Here is a 5,533-nt window from a genome sequence, read left to right on the forward strand (position 1 = left end):
TTTTAGTGTCATCTTTTTCTACATTTGTTAAATAATCAAGTAAATGCAGTTTTCCTTTTCATATTTAAGATATAACACTGATAAAAATAGATTGTTTTTATTCACAAATAAATAATCTACACAGATTCCCCTTAGAAGATAAGCTTTGGTTTACTTTTAGCTCTGCTGGTCAGAGACCAGAAGAGCTTATGCGATAGTAAGGTGTCCGTCGTCCGTCCGTCTGTCTGTCTGTCCGTCTGTAAACAATTTTTCAAAACGCTACTCCTCCTACAGTTTTGATTTGATTTCAGTATAAATTGGCACATAAGTAGACTACACTAAGATACATAATTCTGTGTATCGGATTTTGATTTCAATGAACGGTATTGCCATGGTTACTAAAAATAGAGATTTCTTGGAAATACTTTCAAAATGCTACTCCTTCTACAGTTTTGGTCCGATATCAATATAACTTAGCACACAAGTAGACTATACTAAGATACATAATTCTGTTTATCGGTTTTTGATTTCAATGAACGGTGTTGCCATGGTTACTAAAAATAGAAATTTCTGTGAAAAACTTTCAAAACGCTACTCCTACAGTTTTGGTCTGATTTCAATATAACTTGGCACACAAGGAGACTACACTAAGATACATAATTCTCTATATCGGTTTTTTAAATTCCATGAACGGTGTTGCCATGGTTACTAAAAATAGAAATTTCTGTGAAATACTTTCAAAACGCTACTCCTCCTACACTTTTTGTCTGATTTCAGTATAACTTGGCATGCAAGTATTGTTTTTTGATTTTGTTGAATGATGTTGCCATGCTTACTTAAATCGAAATTTCTGTAAAATTGTTTTAAAAGGCTATTCCTCCTACAGTTTTAGTCTGATTGCAATAAATCTTGCCACAAAAAGAGACTAAACCAAATTATTCTGTTTATTGCTGTTGCAAAGTTTCAAATCCAACTGCTACTTTTATCTTCCTTAGTAAGTACAACCAGTAGAGCTACAGTCTCGTCAGAGACTTCTGGTTATTCGTTCAATGCAAGCGTTGGTTGCAGGATGAAATGTAGTAATGTAATTGTACATTTGCATAAAAATAATAATTTAAAAAAAAAAGAAAAAAAATCAGAGGCCTTTCATATCAATGAAATCTAATTTTTAGTGCATATTTCTTTTTAGTTGAATTAAATTCATGATGAGTATATTAATGTGGAAGGTTCGAGTTCATTAAAGATAAATAAGAACTAGCTCCGTATAATGAAGAGAGTTACTGGTTCTTCTTTCTTACATGTGTTGGAATATATAATTATAATATTTTGATTTTAATGCTTTAATTGTTCTTAGATATATATACTCCTTTCAATTTGATTCCGAATGATTATTTTATTCTTTGATTTAAGGTAGAGAATTTACGTAACATTTCTTTATTTTTACTTTCATACTTTATTCTGTATATTGTTTCAACTACATGTATATTATTATTTGCAATTAATATATTCAATATGGAGCTCTTCTATTCGGGGGGGGGGGGGGGTGTTAAATACCGTTTAATGGGAATTTTTCACGATCATCTGCTTTTGGCATTACTAGCAATGGTCTTGAGAATGCTAAAATTGGTGTCACTTATGATTAATGAATAGTATTATTCCTTAAGTCTCTAAGAAATTAATTACACTAAATATTTTTTAAGAAGAAATTTGCCGGTGGGTTATATAACCCGTTATACGTAAGTCTAAAAATTGGCAATGTCCTAGCCTTCTTATCTGGTAAATGAATGGGTAGAAGAATATTAAATCTGAAGACAACGAACAGTGATTAATCTCATAAATACAATAATGAATCCGATTCACCAACAGGGAAAACATGGAACCTTGAAGCACCAGATCTGGAATTTGGTGCCTATTAAGAGTAAGCATCTCCTTTCGACCAGGCACACCTGCCCGGAATGCCTCTGTATTGATCAAGTAATTAAACGGAGTAATGCATTAATACAATGGTGAAACAATTGAAGCGAAACATGACTGTCTAACAGAACTCAAGATTGCATTTGCAAACAGGGTAATTATTAACAAATGACTTATGCTGACTTTAAACTTAAACATTTAACTGAAAATCCTGCAACATTAACTTGCTTGTCAGTATCCTGTCTTAGTTTGAAAATTGATCGTACTCAAAATATGTTCTTTCATACAGAATTATATGGGAGACATATACACCATAATTGAAGGAGCATTTGTCTATGATGTCAATAAATCTGGTTTTTGATTTATTGTGAAAAATGCTTGTATGAAACTCATACATTTGGATGCTATTAATTTTGGATATATATATATATATATATATATATATATATATATATATATATATATATATATATATATATATATATATATATATATATATATATATATCGTTTCCCCCAAAACGTCTAAAGTTTCTCCCTTACAGCAATTGTCATTTTGTTGAGGCATAAAAATAGGTACTTGGTTGAACATTTACTGGATACTGGAGTTTATCTTTGTGAGTATTTTTACGAAATATAAAGTTTTATAAAGTTTCCAGTATAGATATGATAAATCAATCTTCCACTGACTATAGTATTTATTTTAAGTATTTAATAATGAAAGTTGATTTTGAAGACAAGCATCTGTTTTTGATAGCGTAATCCTTATTTTAAGTATGGAATTTTCGTTTAATTTGCGTACTTTGGAGAATATGGGGTCTTAAAGTATTTTTGCCCCGTCATGCAAAGTTAACACTCATCACTCAGATCCAAATGAAAAGTTTTATTGACTTTTAAAATCCTTATCGTTTTTCATTTTATAAAAATCTATATTAAGCAATATATTTTTTTATTCAAATGTCAAAAAAATCGCACAATGATGGCACACTTTTTTTTCTCGAAACAACAACAACAAAATAATAGCCATTATCTCAGATTTTATTTGCAGGCATGTGTAGTATACGTATAACAAGTATGAAAGATTCTGAAAACTTCAAATGCACAAAGGAATTTTAGGGCTCGTATGTAATGATACCGTATTTACGAACAGCATTAAATACACATGAGTTCACAAGCTACAGATTGAAGAAATTAAATAAGACTATCACCTCTTAAACATAAAAGATCACATCTTGGTGATTTCCTCCCGTTCATTATCTTGCATGCAGCACACAGTGCATCGTCTGGTGGTTTTGCATGTTTACGAGATTGCTGCAAAGAACCTTTTGGAACTATAAAGAATAAAACAAGTACTTCAAAAGTATTTTCTCTTACATGGTATTTTTAATCAAATATGATTTCAAATCATGATAAGAGTGCGGTGATGTAGAGAAAATGATTGTGAATTTTAAATGTTTTTCTTCCAATATAACTACATGTATAAGTGAACAAGAGCTACATATAACATATACCAGATGGAAATATACATCATTAGAGCAATCTCTATGGAGGTACTTCAATGTAAGTAAACTGTTACCTATCGCTGAACTCGTCTTGTTCAAATCTTTACAACCAGAACACACTACATCGTGGTGTAGCTTAGGACTTCTACCAGATTTCATTGAAGCGGGACTTCTCTGAACTACAAATAATAAGTATCTGAACCAAATTTTGCTATTTCTACGTGAATACAAACAATCAAAATATACATTTATTGCTTGTTCGATCTCAACGAACATTGAGCTGTTTGGGAGGAAATACTAGTTATTGTTTCTTCAGAGATCTGCCATCAAACATTCGTATCCGTGTTCTCCAGAACAATCCACACACCTGAAAGATACGACAAAGAAACCGTGTCTTGCGCGGTAGGTAACATCTTTGGAAACAGCGAAGCATGGTTTCTATAGAATCAGTCTTTAACATATTTGTCACTTAGATCTATGAGTTGACAAAAGTAGCGGGTGGGCAACAGTCACAGTCCAATGTTTTTTTGTCTGAAGGAAGATTGATTGATTGTATGATGATTTACGTCTCATTCGAGAATTTTTCCCTCATATAGAGACGTCACCATATGCCGTAGAAGGGCTTCAGATTTAGACCTATAAGCGACACGCAGGAGCATTGAGCAGTGAGTGTTCTTTATCGTGCCAATGCCTAGCGTAACACGGAACCTAGGTTTTTACTGGCATATCCAAGACCAGTGACTTTTACATCTGATGCCGGGTGCTTGGCCAAAGAACAGTCCCTACTTATGTTTACGTCTTAGATTTGTAGCGAACGAGAATCGAACCAGGGCTTCCTGATCACGAAGTGAATGCCCTACCACAAGGCTATTGTGCCCGGTTGTGTGAAGGAATAAACATCACTGGGAGTTTTTATTAAATTAAAAAAGGAGTACATCTGAGATTTTTTTAACACAATACATTGAACAATGAATGATACTTTAGAAATTTTTCTCGATATTTTTTCTATTTTCAAATCACAAGGGATGTTGAAAGAGCTTTGTTTTTCACAAATCATATTGATAAATCTTAATTTAACTTTTCCAAAGATCTTCTCAGTTATAACTAAGACTTTTTAAAGACTATTTGCATTCAGTGTAATTTTCTTTATTAAATCCACAGAAATCTTCAACCTCCTGTATAACACACACGAAACTCTGTCACAGCGCGGTAAAATATACAAGAACTACATAAACACTCAATACAATATAGGAACACAAAAATGTATATTGTTTTAGCTCAATTTAATTAAAAACAACTACTTATTAAATTGTTGTAAAAATATAAAAATTGTACGTTTGAGATTAATTTGTCTTTTTTTCATGCAAAAACGGCTCTTACATGTAAGTCTATTAATCACACCAGTTCTGAAAGGCGCTAAATTTATAATAAACACAAATGAAATTAACATTCATGAAGAGAGAAAATTAGGGAATGTAAATATAATCCTTGATTTCTTAGCTTATGTCCGTGCCGACAAATTATCATACACGGCCAGGTGATGTAATGCGAACGACGACATCCCAAAATAAGAGTTCAATGCTTAATTACCATAACATTTGCAGGCTATACAGTACGTCCAAAATTACATCAGCTAATAAATAAAATACTATACCGGTATATGTATTCATCAAATATGGTTTCCAATTTACCATAGTTAGAATAAAATTGACTGGGTGATATTTATAAGCGAAATATATCATAAGCTGTAATATCTCGATATTCAGAATTTATGCATCATCGACTCTTACCTCGGCGTTGTACATGTATTTGTCCATATAGAATAGTTGATTGTATTGTTAAAATCTTGGAGATCAAAACTTAAACCAAAATTACAAGGAAGATCTTTCTCATGTCAACGCCAGGAATTAGTCGTGCTGTTTAATATGTACAAGAAGACTGACATACTAAGTAGGTTTTATGATAAGCCATTATTTAGCAAACGGAAGTCTCTTAATTTATTTTGAGAAAAAATTTATGCCAGCTAAAATGATAATTTTGAGTAGGCCATAAACTTAGAGTATGATTAATTAATGTTAAATATTAAATTTCCTTTAAGTTTTTAGGAATAATTTTGCTTAGAAAAAAAGTGGAAAACAT

General features: G+C 31.8%; 1 long non-coding RNA gene across 1 annotated transcript; it reads right to left on the bottom strand.

The window, feature by feature from the left end:
• Window positions 1–2,928: 2,928 nt before the first annotated feature.
• On the bottom strand, window positions 2,929–5,274 carry LOC133196444 (uncharacterized). Its single transcript, XR_009722347.1, has 3 exons — window positions 5,185–5,274; window positions 3,469–3,573; window positions 2,929–3,223 (listed from the first exon to the last, which is right to left on the bottom strand). It is a non-coding gene; the product is annotated as an uncharacterized LOC133196444 (long non-coding RNA).
• Window positions 5,275–5,533: the final 259 nt, after the last annotated feature.

The sequence above is a fragment of the Saccostrea echinata genome, unplaced genomic scaffold (assembly GCF_033153115.1).
Source record: "Saccostrea echinata isolate AGI-Se365-2 ecotype Australia unplaced genomic scaffold, CSIRO_AGI_Sech_v1 ptg000030l, whole genome shotgun sequence".
Classification (NCBI taxonomy): domain Eukaryota; kingdom Metazoa; phylum Mollusca; class Bivalvia; order Ostreida; family Ostreidae; genus Saccostrea; species Saccostrea echinata.